Source organism: Falco peregrinus, chromosome 3 (assembly GCF_023634155.1).
Source record: "Falco peregrinus isolate bFalPer1 chromosome 3, bFalPer1.pri, whole genome shotgun sequence".
Taxonomy (NCBI): domain Eukaryota; kingdom Metazoa; phylum Chordata; class Aves; order Falconiformes; family Falconidae; genus Falco; species Falco peregrinus.
This window is the reverse complement of record NC_073723.1, coordinates 107,902,871-107,923,089: the sequence shown is the minus strand read 5'-3', so window position 1 is coordinate 107,923,089 and position 20,219 is coordinate 107,902,871. Positions and strand designations below refer to the sequence as shown.

Below are 20,219 nucleotides of genomic sequence, written 5' to 3'. Positions count from 1 at the left end.
AGCTCATCAAGTGTTCTTAGTTTCCGTCTTCCCCCCCCCCTTTTCTTTCTTCCCGCCTTTCTTCTAGTCTGCTAGGCATCTTTCCCCACTCTTTCTACCCCCCCTGCCTCACTTCATCTAGTTCGCCTTTCAGTCCCAATTATTCCAATGTCCCTGACCAAACACACAACTCATTCACTGAAATCAATGATCATTAGTTAACTCTGAAAAGTCCCGCTATTTGTCTGCCATGAACACTCAGAAAAACAATGCTATCTTATAAAGAAATCACTCTGGACACGACCTCAACACAGCCCTTAGAAACTCAATGTAAAAATTCAAAAATAAAAGCCTAATTCTTCAAAATCCCAGCAGCATGAAACCACTGTACTCTTAAATACAATTCAGACAATAGAGTAGTGGGGTCCTCATACTCTGCTGCAGCTGATGTTGTCTAATCACTGAACCCGAAGTACAGAAAGCATTTGTAGTTAAGGGATATGCAAGAATAAGACTGGAATTCTGTAGGCCATGAAGTCCTGCTGAAGGAATGGTCACATTAACCCACCTCCACAAACAGGCACGTTGTTTTGGGCAAACTTGACCTGTGAATAAGTCAAAAAATATGAAAAATACCAAGTCCCAAAGGTGCACATTTGCTTCCTCTGACCTCATATGTGATCAAAAGCATCTCAGTTTATAATCCTTCTCCCTTTAATAGAAGGCTGATTACTTAAATATATAATTGTATGAAAGATTTCAAGTTTAAAAACACACAGAAATTTATCTCCATTGCCTTAGTAGAGAATATAGAGTAATACTACTACTACTCTTCTCACTTACAAAGCGCAACAGGAATGAAGCATCTGCCTGATCTGGATTAGGATTTTTGTGGAAGGATGACATCTGGAAATACCGTGCAAGAACTCTACAGCCAGTCCTCTGTTCCACTGTCCCACAAAAGGAAGAGTATTATTTTTTATGTGTGACCCCAAGATCTGGTAATGAAATGTCCTTGGAATAAGCCATCTGAAAGGAGAGGATGTATTTGTTTAATATTGGCAAATTTGGGATACCTTTCATATTTTTAGGTGTTAAATTTTTCATTTTTTTGGTGAGCCTACAAAACAACTGAAAAAAGGACAAAATAGAACTGCGTGAACTAGTAATCTTTTGCAAATTATGCATGCCAGTGTAAACCAAAATAAGGGTGGGAGCGGGAGACAGGGATGGCTAGGATGAACGTACCTCTTACTGTTGCACGGTCACTTTGTTGTTCCATCTTTTTACAGGACACAGGAACGTTTTGAAATGGTGGAAAATAAAGCAATCATTTGTACATATATTATACTGTCCTCCTAAAGGGCACAGCAAAATGAATCAACTAGCACAAGTACACGTCCACACGCACACAAACATGCATACCCAAGTAGGGACACTGTAAGACTAGAAAACTAGGTTGACTGCCTGTAATTACAGGATGCCTTGAATCCCCAAAACTATCTTTAGCTCAGTGAACTGTTAAAGAATTACTGGGTTTTGTTTTGAAGCCCTAATATTTAAAGCAAAACACATCTACGTTTTCTCTGCAACGCCATCTCAACTGCCTCCTCCAAAGTGTTCTTTTTCTGTTGCAACATATGGTACCCCATCCAGAGAGTCACAAGATATTTTGTTTCTAATTGATTAAACTGCATGAGTCACACACAGGATTTGCACATGGATTGCAAAAGCAACTGCTTGTTTTTCACGAATTTTACAAAGTAGTCCAAACTACCAAGTGGTCAACGAAGAGCCTCCTCAGAAGCATCAAATTTGAACAGTCAAATCAGTCACAGACACGTGTGATTTTATTACATGGCCAGGAGTATTTTGTGTTTTTTTCTTAAAACTTCTTCGTTGCAATGAGGGGATCAAGAGAAAGCGTTAGATCTGCTAGTGTTATGGATACAGAGTAAGGCTTTGTCAATTCCAATGTTTCAAATATTGCAACATAAACAAACAAAACTCAAATTTACCACCTTTAGATAGAATATAATAAGCCAAATAGAAACAAAAGTCAAATCAGGTCTTGAGTGTTTCTGAAGTACTTTTTTTGACCCTTAACCTCTTGCTGCTTGGACTGGCAGTACCAGAACTTGTTACTCCAGCATCCAAGTAATTCACGCACGTTAAAACTTGCTGGCTGTTCATTCACCAAGAACTACAAATCAGACACAACAGGAAACAGGAGACTATTAAGTCAGGAAAGCGTCACAAATTTCTGTCCACATCATATACTTGAGTATTTTACATCAACGTACAATGGCTCTTGCATGGACGTAAAAGCCTACGTGGCTGGATATTTCTGATTTTTCCTGAAACTAGCACTCCCACAACTGAAGATACTGCAACTGTGGTATTTATGGGACCAGTTTCACATGCAGTCAAAGCAGTTACTACAAGTATGTGAAGTACCACAGTATTTCTGAACATTACTGAAGGATATAATATGGATATTATATATCCATATATATGGACTACAGATTAAAATTTTGGGCCCTATTTCATTCTTGGTAAATTAATTAAGACTAGAAGTTATTACTTGAACTCTGTTGATCTTATTGCACACCAGTATGTTTTGCCTGATTAAAATAATTGAAAAGAAATCCAGCAAGAGATAACTTCTCTTCTAAAATGGAATCGATGTCACAAAATTATTTTGTTTCTATTTATTGTGAGAAATTTGGCACTGTGCTAAGAAAGAATCCGTTAAGAACTGCTTGTTTGCATTGCTAAGGCAGTTTCTTATACACTCAAGTTATTTTACTGCTACGCAAGGATACTTTTTCATTTTTGAGTTAACTAAAAAGCTGAGCAGTCAACTAATCCATTATCTTTACTTACCATGCTGGCTGCTCAAAGCATCTCCTGCTCCATATAGGGTGTCAAATCCAGATTCTGGCTCTATCTCCCTTAGGGATTGGTAAATCAGCCAGTGCAAATCCAGAATTGCTAACGACAGAAACAGCACATTTCAGTTCCCAGTTTCCAGATGCAATGTATGTCAAAAGATAGCTTATACACTCAAATCCAGTGAAAGAAAATAGTGTGGACATTTTTGTTTGTTTGTGCTGATAGGTTTTTAAATCTTAATTAAGTCCAAATATAAGAATAAATTTACCATGACAGCCATTAGGTACTCAATATATTCAATTTACAGCTGGGTATAAAGCAGAAAACACACATTATACATAATATTGAGAACTACCTCTCCAACAACTTAAGTCTATTAGATTTCATCAAACTGGAGATACAGCTGACAAATAGGGATGTGTAATTCATTTAGTTGCTCCTTGTGTTTTCCAAGTTCTGTCAAAGGCTGCACAAACTTAAAGCAGTGACTTCCCTAATAAAAAAAGAATCGAGTTGTACAGCTTCAAATAAATATTTCCCTGTAGATTCTATTTCATCTGGTACTGTACCTCAAATAATTTTTGTTGAGTATTTACAAATCCAACATCAGGTATTATTCTTGACAGGGAAAAAAAGAAAAAAATCATTGCTATAAAAATAGATTGAGAACCCAAATATTGGGTGAGATTTTTTGAAACAAATTTCAGTGAGATTTAAAGGTTCTTGGTTTCTTAGACGTACTAACACATTCAGCAGTTTCCAAAGACTTCAGTGGATTGATCAAAATTTCAGAAATCAATTATTAATTTAGGACTGCAAATCTGTATTTAGAAGGATGATTTTTATGGTCCTATTTTTGAAGACAGAGTTTGGTGTATTTCCTTGATTAGAGAATCTTTCCTTGAATAGTCAGAAGCCACCAGCTGGAGGCAGGGAATGGCAGTGAACAACTGGCACTCTTAAAGGCTGACTATTACATTATAAAAGTGTATTTGACTACCACAAAAACACCTCAGCATCTAAAAAAGGTATTTGTTACTCTTTTTAGGGTATAGTACTTGCACATTTGCTGTAATTTACGTAGCTGGCAAACTAACTACACAGTTTTAGATTACTCCATATACATATTAATCAAGGGAAATACATAATGAAATTGGCTCTTCCCCACACTACGTACGTGGGAGTTAACTGTTTTCCTCTGTTTCTTCAATTACCTCAACTAAGTCAGTAGCAGAATTTCATGGGATTTGGTGGTTTCTGATGCTAGCCCAGATCTCCACACCATGACTACTCACAGCTGATCATCAAAAGAACAATAAATAAATAGTTAGCATGTCACAACTATATATTCACCACCTTTTACTGTTACTGTGTCGCAATGCTACAAGTTCAGCTAAAGATTTAAGTCACAGTATAAAACACTCTTACTGTACTTTTACTCAAAAAGGGAACAGAACTCTCCGCTTTGGGCAGCAGCATTAAATGCAGGAAAGTAAATGGCTGATGACCACAATTAAGGGTTAAATTAAGAAGAAATATTAAAGTTATGACTCAGCTGAAAGAAAATCTCAATCAAATCAGAATTGATTGAATGGAATGATCCATTGCTGCTTTATTTCTTAACCTTTCATAGCATTTGTGGTGGGTTGACCATGGCTGGCTGCCAGATGCCTACCCAACTACACTCTAGCTCCCTCTCCTCAACAGGACAGTGGGAAGAAAGTAAGATGAAATGGTTCATGGATCAAGATTAAGACAGGGAGACTGTTTACTGATTACTACCATGGGCCTCAGGGAAAATTATTTATTGCAAATTAAGATAGGCCTGGAAAGTGAGAATATAAGATAAATGAAAACAGTATCTTTCTCCCTCATCTTATGCTCTTTTTCCCCAGCCTCAGCCTCACTCCTTCATTCTCAATTCCTCTACCTTCCCCCTGAGTGATGCAGAGGGAGGAAGAATGGAGGGGTTGCAGTCAGTCCATAACAGTCCCTCTCTCCTGCTCCTTCCTCCTCACATTTTTCCCCTGCTCCAGTACTGGTCCTCCACAAGGCACAGCTCCTGTCGGGAGCACCTGCTTCTGCCTGGGCTTTCCATGGGCTGCAGCATAAATGTCTGTTCTGATGTGGTCCTCTTCACGAGCTGCACACAAACACCTGCTCCACCATGGCTTCTTCCAAAGCTTCCATAAGCTGCAAGAGAAATATCTGTTTCAACACCTGGTGAACCTCCTCCTCCTCCCCGCTCCTCTTTCACTCACCTCAGTCTCCACAGGATTGTTTCTACATACACACACACACACCAGCTTCTCACTGTTGTGCGGTGTTTTATCCTTTCTTAAATGTTTTTTTAAAAGCTTTGCTGATGGGCATAGCTTTGGCCAGCAGTGGGTCTGCTGCAGAGCCAGCTGGAACCAGCTGTGTCCAGCACAGGGCAGCTCCTGGCCTCTTCTGACAGGGGCCACCCAAGCAGCTCCCCAATTACCAAAACCTTGCCACGTAAACCTAATACAGCATTAAAAGTTACTTCAGTCAAAATATTATTCAGAGTGAAAAACCCATGAAGAATAAATCTTTTTTTCTCATAATTTTATCTTTATGCTGCTTATTTAAGAACGGACTCAGAACACAGGTTCTGGCATTAAACACCTGTAAAAATTATTCTCTCTTTTTTTTTTTTTTTTCCCCAGGGAACAGGAGAAAGGGAAGGAAATAATTATGATCTTGACTCTCTCCTTACATAGCTACTCTAAAATCAGCAGCAATCATCTGTTCAAGGTATAGTAATACAAATGCAGCTCAACTACACAGTTTGGTTATATAGATAAAAATCATTGACGCTTCAGCAGATAAATTTATTGCAAAATTCCAACAGAAAACCAGCAAAAAACGTACAGTTAAAACACTGCCCAAGACATCCAGAGTCTCTGATCTTTGTGAAGGTAAATGTCTCACAAAGACAGAGCAGACAACATCATTTGTACTTGGCTTGGACAATCATGACATTAACTTGAACCTGTCTTCCCAGAAGGACAGAAAGAAGATCTATATTCATTCCTTTTAATGAAGGCTGTTTCTTCATAAAAGCCAAGCTATCGTTCTGCCTGAAATACTTATCTAGACATTTACTTTAAACTGAAGTTCTGTGAGTAACCTTGACTTCAACAAAAATGCATTTTAGAAAGATATAAAACACAATTAAGTTTTAGCAATAAACAGGAATATCATGCTTTCTTTAATACAAAATGTAAATGATTGCACTGCTGAGAAAAGGGAAAATTAAGTCTTCTAAGCACCCAATGAACAGGAGTGGAACAAATTTCCTCTCTTCAAATATATCCTTATAGTAATCTGAAGAGAATACTTCCATGATTGTGTAGCGATTTCTTCAAGACCTATTCAATTCGTTATTGTTCAGCTTACAGTGCCAGAAAAAAAGGCCTGTTAAAGTTAACATCTGCTAACTAATCATGAAACAGACCATCACAACATTTTATAGGGTTTGAACACAGCTATGAATTTTGATTACTATCAACTTTGACTGGATTAAAGAAGCACTTTACTGTGAGACTTATGAAACCTACAAAAACTTACTCCTTTACAGGAAACTCTTGTAAAAATAAACATTTTCATTCTGGATTCAGAAAATCTGACCTAGTGTTACAAGTATGCCTAATACTAAAGATAGAAATAAATCAGTCAGGTGAATTATATTATTCCGATTTTTTTATGAAATATTTCATTTTTTGAATGTTAACAGCCTACAGCAGAGATTCTGACAAGCAACTATTCTTAAGATGGGCTGCTGCACAGATCTGTTCTTCTGAGTTCCATTCCATATGCTTTGCTGCTTGACACCAAAAGTACATCCATATATGCTATATTTCAAGTTTTTTGGATAATTTCCTTTGAGGCGATACATTCATATCTGAGTGAGGCACTGCAAAAATTTACTCAAGAGCATCTCTTGACCAGCTGCACTCAAGCTGGAATTACTATGCTCTGTGTAAACAGTCCCCTCATGCAGAAGTCAATTGGATTAGAAAAGCTTTCTATTAAGCCACTAGGTCTATATCTTTGCATTATGATGGGATGCATTTCTGCTCTGTGCTTAACAAATTATAACCTGCTGAGCAATTCTTTACTATTTCTAATGACATGATTTAAACTAACTGGGATTACTCTCTTATATGCACGCATACCGTGCATGCACACACAGTTTGTTTCTTTTGCTCTCTTTCCAACATTTTAATTCAAAAATACTTTCACTTTAAAATTAAAAATCCACATTATTAAACCCCCCAAACTCTCCCTCATCGCAAGAATAAAAATCCATTACAAGAACATTCAATACCTCACTGTAGTTCTGCATTTAATTTGAATGAACAGCTCTCTCCCTTCAGGAGAGGTCTCAGTCAAATAGCTATCCCCCTCACTCCATAGAACTATGCATTCTAGGAAAACTGAGTACTCAGAGGATGCTAAACATTACAGTCAGATCATATTAATCAAAAGAGGGACAAGCAAAGCATTATGTCAAAGACTTGTTAATAACTGGAGAGCATAATGAATGTACGTACCAGCAGGGTAGCCATTGATCCACAGTCCATCACAGATGTCACCAGAACAATTAACTATAGCACCCCGTTCATTGAATACGTCATTTCTCCACTGCCCCTTTAAACAGAAATACACACGGATTTTAAATTTCGACAACACCACAGCTAAATTATAAAGAAGGGATTATTTCAGCCAATTTTCAATAGCAAAGTGGGTGGTCCTCAAGGCTTTTTATAAATACCCTTCCAACATTTGTGTGAAAAGTTGAATAGGAGACCACACAACAACCGAGGATTATGTGGCATTCCTCTAAAGAGGAAAGGGGGGAGAATCAAACATTTCTTGCCCAAGGTTTGTTACTGTGGGATACTATTATGTGAGGTCTTTCAGTTCATATATTACACCGCATTAAATTACATGGCAAGAATGAATAACTGCTTTGTCACATACAGAATCACACATTATTTTGCTTTTTAAAGATTGTGAAAAGTGAAATAGTGTACCAAACTCAATTCCAAAAAGCTTGTTATTTAAATCTGGACTGCATTTCACCCAAGAGATACCCTTTACATAAAAGTTCAAAGATTCCTAAGGCTGCAAAGCCAAATACCACAGAAGCTTTGGTATGAACCAATTAAAGTTCCTGGCTATGTTAAACTTGCACACGTAATCACGCAATTTAGTATTACGTCATGATGAACATGCAGTTTTTCTAGTGTACCCTTTCCTACTCAATATAGCATAATCTTGAGATCACTAGTTCACAGCCAGAATTTTACTAACGTTAACCAATAGCTAAGTTGATAGACCTCTTTGTGGTCCTGTATTAGAGGACAGGAAAATTTGTCAGACATTTCATAGTATTTCCTGGCAGGACTGGGAAGGTCACAATCGGGAACACTGGTTTTAGTTTCAGACGCAAGAAAGTACAGTATTGTATATAGCAGTATGCACATTTATTCCAAGATACATGTAAAAGAGCATCTTGACGCACAGAGCTGGCACTGAAAGTTAAGTCTGAATTCTTCCCATTGTATTGAAAAAGTTTAGAGTTGAAACTGGTAAGAAAATGACCAGACAATGGTCAAAGTATAGTCACAAGTCCAGGTATGGGAAGTAAAATAACTCAGCAACAAACACCACTTGTTTTACACCATATTAAATCCTGTTTAGGTACTAGACAACATTCTGTCAATATTAAGAGTACTTAAGGAACTAGAGAATAAGAATATTTCAAATCTAAAGTGATAATTCTTCCGTTAAGTTGGGTATCTGGCTTTTTGTGTGATAACAGCAGAGGTACCAAATGAAGTGCTACTATAATTCTAAAATATGTGTAAACCCAGTTGAAACTCCAGGTGGATTTAGCAGCTGAAGTTCTCGCACTTTGTTTACACCTTTAGCAATTACAGATGCAAGCTAGAAGATAAAAGCGAAGACAGGCCGTTCTTTGGAAACAGGCTTCTGATACTACCTGTGTTGGTCTATTCCTTCCATCACTTTAAGGCACAGGATGCTATCTTTGGCAGTTATCCCAATTGTAGCATTGTTCTCGGTAACTAATGTACACAAGCTTCAGGCTCCACTGGCATTTTCACAATCTTGTCTGCCTAGTGGAAAAGACCTTTAAAATAGTAGTCAGCTAGTAATGCTCCTGAATGTACATAACTGGAAAAAATTCACCGTAATTGGAATTGTATCTAAATTATGTACTGAAATCATTAAGGCCTTCATCTTGCACTGTTGTACGTAAACATGCAATAGGATTCAGCTGTGTGTTACTTCCTCCAAGGAAGGAAAAAGGACAGAGGATATAAAATATGCAACCTTTCTCAGTGGTTCATTATCACTACCTGTAAAGGCATTGTACTTGCCTTCAATCAATTTTGATGATTGCCTACTATTAATGTCACTCATTCTCTTAAGTAATTAAGCCACCTCTTTCTTAGATGTGTCTTTGTCTCTCCCTGGCACATTTCCTTGTCTAATCCTCTTTTCCAGATGGCATAAGGACGAGAGATAAGTGTTGCTAAAAGTTGCTTAGCAATGCAACACATGCAAGGTTTGGAAATGCTGACGTCCACATAAGCACTATCTATACATCACACATTTATGCAGAGAAACAAAGGCGTGAACAACCAGAGTGACATAGGGGCCTCCAGAAAAAGAGCTACCAGTTAGTACACAAACAAAGGGGAGCAGGAAATGGAGAAAAAGAAAAAGCTACAAGCTTCCAGTGATGGCTTGTATTATGCTGTGGCGTTTTTTTGTTTGTGTTTGATTTTGGTTTTAAACTAGACCAAGAAATCCTGCTTTAAACAAAACAAAATCCTTGAGTTTTAGTAAGGTCCTGTATTTTCTGTGATTCAGAGACATACAGTGCAGTAGACGCTGCAGTCTACTAACAGGGACCAGAACAGCAATAAAGAAGTTCATTAAGAACACTAACTGATGAAGGCAAAGTTGTTTATCATCAGCTAGGTATCAGCCACACAAATCTTCCTATGCTAAGAATCAGCAATAAGGAATTTATTCTGGTAACTGCATAATGTAGTTGTGGATTGATTCTAAAGTAAATGTGTTTATATGGAATTTATTAAAACCACAATTAAATGTTACGGGTAATAAATAAGAACATTTAGTACACGAACAGTAATAATTTCACAAGGTCATATTATCATATTAATTCATTTCTGCAATAGCCTACTTAAATAGGTTAGCATGACTCATTCTGTGTTTAAAAAACCTGAGATGTTAGGAATTTATTCATCATGGGTGACAACTTTGAAACAAGTAGTTCTAAGAAAACAACTAAACAGTAGTAAATTAACTACAGAAATTCACATGTAGCTTTACTTAGGGTAGTCTCTTTCTAAGCAAGACCTTCAAAGACTAATTTTGATGGATATAGATTTTGACAATTTTTATTCAGGAATGAACATTTTAAATGTTAGTTACCCCCAACACTGTGTAGCAGGGCAAGGTGTTCAAAGACATCTGTTTATGAATATAGAAAAAGATGTTGTAAATGCGTCATAAGTACTTACCACTTCTTTTTTAATTTCAGGAAGCAATTTTCAGTTAACTGATGAGGTTTCCATTTTTCAATTAGTGGCTATTGCACTTTTCATTGCAATTAATTCTGTTTATTTCAAATTCAAACTTGCCTGCCTCTATACTCAACTTGCCTACCTCTTAACAGTGTATGATTACCACATGCTCTAATTCAGGCTTTTATCAATCATTTTCATTATTTGGTTTCAACTATTCATCAAACTTATTTGCATGGACCTGATCCTAAACATCATGTTAAAACTACTTAACAGATTCGAATAATGACTGAATGCTTTCCGTTATAAAAATCTTTGGCATTATAGCATACAGCCTCACCTGACATTAATTTAGAAAGCATATCTATATTTAAATACACGGAGTTACTCCAGTATATCCTGGACTCCTTACCTGGCTGAATATGTTCAGATAGTTCATGCTACATGGCCTGGTTTTGGAACTTGGGAGAATCTATGTCTGTTCCAAGAACTATAACCTCAAATGTAAATCAGTTTATGTCAAAAGATACACAAGGTTTTATTTCCCCCTCAAACTGCAAAAAGTTTTAGCATACATATATGCAAAATACATAACATTTCAAGAAGTTATTGATACTCAAATAGTTTCAATAAAAGAAAATACACTGGCTTAATATACACAGAAGACAACTCTTCAATACTTTTGATCCTTTAATACAGAAATAAATATAAAAATATTATTATAATTTTAAATCAAGACATATTAGAGAATAATGTCTTGCTGACAGTTTTTATATAGGAGTGTGTGTGATCTGACAGACCACCTTATTCTCAAATCAGCATGAACTTCAGAATAAGACCAAAACCTTAAATTCCGCAGGTACATTAGCACCAATTTTAAACTCAAGATTCCTCAATCAGGTTTTTTATGGGTTTATTTCTGGTCTGACAGTTTTTATCAAAACCTTACTTTATCCTTCTCTGAAGGCCTTTCATTATCGTGTCTACTAAAGTGAAGGTTAACAAGGGAAGCCCTGATGATTTCTCTGTTATGCGGAGTCAAGAAAGCATTCAACAATGTTTCTCTTTAGCAAGACAGGTAGGCTACCAGAACACAAGATTTTCAACAAATCCTCAGTGTAAAGTGCTGTATACTATGAAAAAACCTAGATAAACTAGAAATAGTAGTTTGGTGGGGTTTTGGTTTTGTTTTGCTCCCCCCGCCCCCCATTACTGGTCTTTATTCTTACATGAAGACTGCTAATTACATCTTCCCACTTTCTTCCTGTCACATCTTATTACCAAGCATTAGAACTATGTACCAGCTAAAGATCACTAAAAAACACTCAAAAAGCAATTAATTATACAGATTATGCACTCAGAAACATGTTCAGCCCACTTCCAGGCCACTACTGGGACTCAGCTAACTTCTAAAAATTACTAGAGCTATGAGTGATGCATTAGTTAGTGGTCCTATCCACAAGCAATTAAAATAAGAGCACTCAACATTCTAGTGTGGAGGCTTTTCATGGCCTTTATATCAGCAATAGTTTTATATTTTTATATGGTTACTGTAATTGTAATTATAATCATAATCAAGATTTATTGTATCTTCGAATTTCATATTATCCACTAGTATGCAGTATAATTCTGAGCAACTGAAATTCCAGTGCCTTAAATAATTTACATCGGAACTGAAACTATGACTTTTCCAAAGAGGTAACTCAAATGGATTCGGGGGGAGGGGGGGCAGGGGAACAAAAGCCTGCAGGTGAAAAAGCCCATAAGGCTTGCCACCTGTTTAGTGTGGTTAACAGGTGTATCAAACAGCAGGCCTTCCTCTGGGAAAGAAGACAAACTACACACAGCCAAAACACACAAAGAAGTAGCAACAGGGACAGAATGGAACACAGCATCTGCTTACTGGGACTTACGCAGCTGCCAGAAATGAGAAATCACAGAAAGGAAACACTTTCATGAAGAAAATGAATGTTTTACCTCATTAACCTTTCACGTACATGTAGTTGTTTTCTTTCATTCTCAAATGTGTGCACATACAAATGCAGGAAAACCAGACAGGCCACCATAGCTCACTGGGTGGCTTATTTACTTAATTTTTTTTAAATCAGCAGCTTTCAGGGGCTTGGTTTTGTTATGCGTTCCCTAGTGTTCAGTTATAGTTTCTATCTTGCATCTCTTGACAACATTTTTACCCAATGTGAAACCAATTTTATAGTTAAGCAGTAGATAAATCAGAGTTGTTTGTTATTATTGGAGTCCTCTGTTGATATAGTTATAATTATTGCTTGTTTACTGGACATTTAATCGACCTGAATCTCTGAAGGGTTACGAACTACAATATGCTATTAACTGACAGCATCCACTTACTAAAAATTTATCACTCACAAAAGATTGATCTAAAAATCTAGCCCTGACATCATTACAATCAAAACTAAAGAGGAAAAACAGACAAATTCAGCATTATTCAATCCATTCTATACCACATAGAAGCAATGCTAGAATACCCTAGAGCTCAAAATATTTGCCCATGTTCTTTTTATTCTAGCAGATTACTTCAGTATGTCCAAGGTACTTCTTCAGTAAAGGGGAAAAAAAAGTATCAGATTTTTTCAAAATCCCTACAGTTACACACAGTTTACAAGCATAAAACTATTTGTACAAGGTATGGGCACACTAACTGATCAGCAATAAAGTTTGATATTCACAGAGATATCTGCCTATCCAAAACAAACTCCAAAACTGCAGAAGTTAATGTAGACAAAGTGACAGAATTTCCAGATCCTTAATTTGAGTTTCTTAGTAGCTTGCCCTTTTTTGGGCACTGAACCAATTCTTACCATTTGTGTTATGACTGGGTTCCTGTCCCCTGTGCTGCCCATACATAAATCCTCTAATTAGTTTTCACATATTTCCTGTTTACTTCCATATTATGTAGGCTCATGTTTTGCTGGAACTGTGCCTTGAGTTTTGTTGGACTTCAGTGTATACTGATCTACTACCATATCTGTTGGGAACGTACTGGCACAAACAATGAATACTGTGCACAGAAACCCAGTGGTTAACTGGATCACATTGTTTTTTCAAGTCTTCATTGACAACAACAGATCATTAAAGCAGGTGGTAGATTCCACCAGTTACTTGTACTGCGTCAGGACTGGCTACTGAAAAAAACAAGCAGTATTGAAAATTCTATAACCATTCAGTTCATGATTATTATTCTCAAAGTATATTATTGTCAGCTTTCAAATCTGAAATGGAAGAAGTGACCAGGCACACTATCAATTTTGACAGAGAATGAGAGAGCCACAGAAAACTTAAGATCTGAGGCAGCGTTTGGGGCAGAAAGATGGAAAGGAGAATAATACTTATTCTACCACCGCTCAGGGGAATGGCTCCACAAGCAGCATGCTCAGAGAGATTAAAACTGCAGAAACACACAACTAAATCATTCACCTGTAAGGTGGAGGTCACAGGTACTTAGACCCTTTCCAGAAGGCTGGTTACCCCTTTCATAATTCTATGGTAACAAGTTAAAGAACTGTTACCTATCATTTCGCCTGAAAAAAATGTATTTATATGCTTTTGTTGTTTCATGTTAAGTTATATAATTTGAAAGCAGTATGCTGGGTGAACACTTGCATTATGTGGTTGTCCTATTTTCTGCATAATATAAACACTAAGTCAATTGACAAGATACTGTTGTCAGTACTGTCAAGATTATTTTTTTGGCCAAAGTATCTCCTCACTTTTGAGCACATATCCAGTGCAAACTTAAATATAGTACTAAATGCTTACAACCAGACAGAGGCAAACGAGGTACCGAGGAAGTGTAAGCCTGAAGAATTTACTAGTTCAGTCTCAAAACAGATGCTAGAGAGACACCCAGTGGCACAAAACTGTGTGTGCACCCATGCGCACACATCTATATGCATAAAATACCCTGTCTTCAATGTCTCACAAAGTGAGAAGCTATTATAACAACACCGTTTGTATTTAACAGTGTATAGGTTATAATGAAACAAATGCACAACAGCACTTGTACGTATTTTTGTCATCTGCTTCTTTATCTAACAAGTATTTATTATCTTGTCCTACTGATTTTAATTCCCAACTTTCCCATATTCATGGAACAATACATAAAGATTTTTAAACTGTATTCAATAATTAAGTTTAGATTAACAGATTTAACTAATATCTTTTAACGTATATTTAAAAGAAATCTGGGGGTGTTGACAGGTGCAAAATAAGAACCAAACCCTTAACTGAAAAGCCAACATATCTGCTTATGTATATATCAATAGCAGACCAAACCACAAGATACCTAAGTGCCTTATGATCTATTTTAACTACATAAACAGTATGCGGTAGACTTTTGGTTGTGATTTCATGTCCACAGGAAAAAATGTCAGTTGGCTAGAGAAAGGTAGTAAAGTTATATTGAATAGTCTTCCCTGTAATTTTTAGCTTCCCTGAAAACATACCATGAATTTCCACTAAACCTAGGGAGACCCCTTCTTTTCAACAACAAAGTAAACTGAATGAGGATCAAAGTCAGAAAGCAAAAGAGACTTAAACAATTAAACCAGTATTAAATTTCTGAACTTCATTATACCTGGGTAATGAAATAGTTTATGTAGTGCCTGTTCCAATTCTTAATATGTATGCAACAATTAAAAGTTACTGTTTTCAAGTTCTGAAGTTACTACCAAAGCATAAAATGCCACTTCTTCAAAGGATATCTCTCTCCAAACACTTACCAGCGAAACGATGTCAAATAAAATTAAAAAATAAAAAAAAATCCCAAGACAAGCACAGATTAGACCTGACTTTGTTACTCAAAATTTCAGTAACAAGTTTCAGATATTCTTTTTTAACCCTCAAATACTGTGACTGCAATGACAGAACCCTGTTCTTGATTTGCAATGCAGTAATTCATTTACACGCTACAACATTTGGTCCTTATGTCCCAGGCCTCAAGGTCATCTCACTGAATTACTGGAAAATAATCTACACCACATCTTATCCTGCTGTTTAGTTCATACTGAAAATACATTCCCTGATCTTGCTACCTTGAAGTAGGTGTCAGTGAGTACGAGTATTTGTATGTGCTTATAAATACATACACATACATTTCCCTCCACCCCCAAATCACTATGTTTACTCCTGTTTTACAAATAAGGAATACTCCAAATAATAATCACAATAAAACTATCAGGAAGACTACATATCCAAGAAAAGTCAAACTGAAATTGAAGTTCAACTATATAAAAGACTATTATAATGTAGTAAAAAAAACCCTAAATAAATCAAATTTGAAATCTCCTGTCACTCAATTAAAAATGGGGACTAAATTTGTTAAATGAAGTTCTAAACACAGGCCTTTCACGTTTATCTGCCTGAAGCATCCTCTACCACGATCCTTTGAGCTTATTCAAACAAATCAGCACAGTTTCTCATGAGTCTTTTTTAATATACCTCATATACTGTTCCAGCAGCACAAGGCAATATTCCATGACCTTGACACTCGTCTAGAATCCAGGCTCCTTCATAATTGTCCTCATTCCTAAAACAGTGAAAAACAAATAGGAAATTCTTAAAGGAAAACAGATTTGGTGACCTGGTACACCAGACTATCAGAGAAAGTGAGCCAATAACAATAACCAGTGGCAGTCAAATCTTCTCCACACTCTTACAGTCCTTTCCCTGAACTTTAAGTGACCAGTGAAATGGTACAGTTCAGTTCTCTAAAAACAGCATTCCAACCCTTCCTCAGGGAGAAAGGGAATTATAGACCCCGCAACAAGCTGCAAATTAAAATCTTGTTTATTCATTCATTCATTGTGAGCCTGACCATTTCTGGTAAGTACTCAGCAACTTTTCAGTCAGAGCCTTCTGAATTTATTTCCAAATTACAGTTGGCTTAAGTTAGCAGAATGTTATCTACCTTCAATAAAATCACAGTCATGGGTACTATGCACAGTAAACTCCAAACATGAGGAAACATCAACAAATAAATAATACCACCAAACCCCATGCGCATAGTTTTTATACAGGATGAATGTCTACAGTAAAACCAGAACAGGAAACTGACTGCATGCACAATGAAACTGGTGCTCCAAAGATCTTACTATTCAGTGCTACTGCAAGCACTAGCACCACTGAGTAACCTGACTCCAGTGCAAATACCACAACATGGAGCTTGACAGGGATACTACTACATTGGTTACATTTGAGTCAATTAAGAAATTCTTTACAAACCTGAGTAACTGTACCTAAACTCTGTCATAAATACATGCAAGATCCCAATTGTTTCAGTCCTGCTAGACTGACTCCGAACGAAAACCAGAACAGTATTACTTCAACATTCAGGAGCCCTCAAAAACTCATTTCAGTTGTTTCCAAGGCTGTAGCCAATCAATGCACATAGGCTGTTAAGAGTATCAAATTCTCATATGATGCAAATGTTACAAATTCAGTCAACCAAGCCGTACCATATTTGTATCTGGCCAAAGTATGGGAGTCCTAGAATTCACCTGTACCCTTTTTCATTTAAGCATAATTTAAAATGTACTTATTTCCTCAATATGAAAAAGTGACTAGAAGTAAAGAAAGCTGGACATAAAATGTTTCCTGATTAACAATTCATTCTGTTTGAAAACTAATAAGGCAACCGTTCCATTTCCCATGCTATGTTACTAAACTATTCGTACAATCGCAGCAGTGCCAGCTGTTTTCTGCATCTTAACATCAGTATGGCCTTTTTGTTTGTAGATTATAGCCTAGCCAGTAACAGTTTTTTTCCCCATCTCTAAATTTCACTAAACATTACTATTTCTAAATACTTACTCAAACATAACTCAGCATTTTATAGCTTATTTTTGAAGCAGAAACTAATTCTCACAGATTAAGTCAACATAAAGTGAGAACAAGAGCTTAGTTTCCCAGCTTTCAGTAAACCAAAGCCATCTTTGAAAAATGAAATCATTAAATAATTGTATTTATGCAGCTTAAACAGGCCTGTTCAGTCTTGACAGAGCAAATTTTAAACAGAGCTTACTCAAAGAGTCTAATTTACCTTCTCTCATTCCACAGAACTCTCCTTTGTATTTCCCACCATCTTTATGTTTCAAGACTTCATGCGTGGAGCTTTCCAAACACAAACTGACCAGAAATAAGTGTTCCCTTGAACCAAATAGATGAGAAAGTTAAACACAGAAATAAACATATTTGAAGTTCACCAATAAGTGGTATTTCACTTGTAAAGCACAAATAGAAGACATTCTAAAGCCTGTAAGTTTGTAATTAACAACTACTTTTTTATTATTGCTGTCTATTGAAGACTACAAACGTGCTCATTCAGTCTTTATTTTAAAACTAATGAATCATAATCCTCCTGGTCTTTAAAAAGACAGTGATTTGTTAAAAAGAAAAGATTTATTCTGTGTTCTTTTATGGTTAAGGAACATACAGAGGTAGTACTTGAATTTCGTAGTCACCCTAACAGCTTTTTGATGGCATGTACTCATTCAAATCTTCTGTGTCAAAGCCTGAAAAACTTAGCACTAGAAGTACTGTAATGTGAATGTCCTGGTGTATGTGAACTTAAAATGACACATAACTATTTTTCTGTCAAGTATTTACCCTTTTTTCTGTGATACACTGTATTTCAGGTGGTCACTCTTTATTTTCTGTCAGCCTTACAGATTGTTGACTAAAGGGCTTAGGTGAAGTCACTGACTTAGCTGTACAGGAATAAAGAGAAAGAGGAAAAATTATTTTCTGGAGCAACTTACTGGGACAGATCTTTAATCGAAGAACTTCTTTCTGCTCAGGATGTTAGAAGAGAGTGAATTCACTGAAACGTTCCCCTGGCAAATCATGCATGAGACACCTCTCCATAAGGGATTGTTTATTCAAATTCTTTAAATCCTTTAACATCTTTGGCTTGATCTTGTGAAGCACTTCACATGAGCACAACTCTGCATATATGAGCATCTTTGAAGGACTGAGACTGTTATAAAAAATTGGTGATACATGTTTCTGGTTTCTACCATTAATGCATTTGATTAACTTTCTGAGATGACTGAAGGTTAACCCAGAGAGGGCAACAAGAAAATATGAAAACTATAACTCTTCAATAAATATCATGGAAGTCTGACAACTTGGACTAAACCAGTTTGGCTGCTTATGATATGTATTTATATATCAAAAGGGGATATGGATATTATTTTTTAAAGGAATGTAATAGTTACAGGATCACCTGTTCATGTCCAGTATTGAAATCCATTCCCTATGATTTCTCCTTTGACAAACTTGCCCCCATAGTAACTTCCATCTTTAGTAACAGCTTGTCCTGTCCTAGAAAATAAAACAATACTTCCAAACTGTTTCAACAAACATCCCCCTTTTTTCAAGTTTTCTCCTTTATATGATTAAATTTATATCTATATTGTTAGCACCTTCACATGCTTCAGACCCTTCTCAAGCCTTACTATCTTTCTGTCTAAACATTTACCCTAACTGAAGGTATTTACCAGGCAGAAATCCTAAATCCATTAAATCAAGGTTTTCCCTATTGGCTCTAATAGAACAGACTGGAATCACAGCTATTAAAGCCTTTGAAGTCAAGGATTTGACATCCAAGCAGTCTGTAAGTTCTATAGCTATGGAAGTTCTACACGTAATGATTATTCACTGTACGATGTGAAAAGAGGGGATCTATTTGCCTTGTTGTTCTGTCTTGTAGCATGCAAAAGGTTTAAAAACTACAAGTGAGCCTATTTAAAAAAAAGCCAACAACCACCAACCAAAACCAAACAACACACAAGCAAAAAAAAAAAAAACTAAAAGGATTGTTGCAAGCTAAATCCATTTCTGCTCCTCAGCTCAGGGCCCAGAATATCCCCAATAGGTCCCAATTCCCCTGACAAGACCCGCCTGAGGCCGCTGCACTCACACTGCCCATTGCATTAAGACAACGGAAATTATTTGAACAATACAAAAAGACTAGATCAAATATCGAATAAATACAAAAATGCTGATTTTACATGAGGATACCGATTTTAAAGTTTCAGTATAGACAACGTTTATGTGAAGATAAATGTATTACTGCGCTTACTGTTTATATTCACATTACATTGTAACGGGAACCCAGGCTTTTAAGTATCTACGGGTCATTTAAGTGTTACAGGCCACACAGAAACAGCCAGAAAACAAAGCGTTTGTGACAGGCCACCTTTGCGTAAAACGAAAACGCTAGCATGGAAAATAAAGCAATCCCGTAAGAGGAAAAGCGCTTGTATTTACATCGGCTTAAACACAGGAGCGCGGGCTCGGCCTCTCCTCAGCTTAACGAGAGCGGGCTCGGCGCTGGTGGGGGGCGGCCTGAGGCGGCGCGGCCACGGGGGAGGCTCGCTGCCACACGCACCGCGGGCCCAGGCGGGAAAGGAACACAGCAGGGGCCCAGCTCGCCGAGCCCGGGCCCGCCCGCCCTGGCCGCCCCCCCGCCATTCCCCTCACGGCCTGGGCCGCCGCCACCGGCTGCACGGCAGCAAAGCTGCACCTGCGCCACCCGCCGCGCCCCGCCCCGCCACCGGCCGCGCAGAGCAGGTCCCCGCTGGCTGCAGGCCGCCGGCAGGCCTGAGGGAACGCTCCCTCCGCCGCACCTGCCCCTGCTCCCGCCCCGAGCACGGTACGGCATGGCATGGCATGGCATGGCATGGCATGGCATGGCAT

The 20,219-nt window shown here is 37.3% G+C and overlaps 1 long non-coding RNA gene across 16 annotated transcripts in view; it reads right to left on the bottom strand.

The window, feature by feature from the left end:
- Positions 1-20,196, bottom strand: part of LOC106112545 (uncharacterized) — a 189,664-nt gene extending 169,468 nt beyond the window's left edge. For 2 of the 16 annotated variants that reach the window (XR_008746211.1, XR_008746213.1), the window contains exons 1-5: positions 18,278-20,196; positions 17,560-17,666; positions 15,960-16,047; positions 7,455-7,551; positions 2,866-5,067 (exon numbers count right to left, since the gene is read on the bottom strand). This is a non-coding gene — a long non-coding RNA (uncharacterized LOC106112545). Of the gene's footprint in view, positions 1-2,865; positions 5,068-7,454; positions 7,552-8,908; positions 9,059-15,959; positions 16,048-17,559; positions 17,667-18,125 lie in introns of all 16 variants that reach the window. The other 14 variants (XR_008746225.1, XR_008746217.1, XR_008746221.1 and 11 more) reach the window with 14 other exon arrangements.
- Positions 20,197-20,219: the final 23 nt, after the last annotated feature.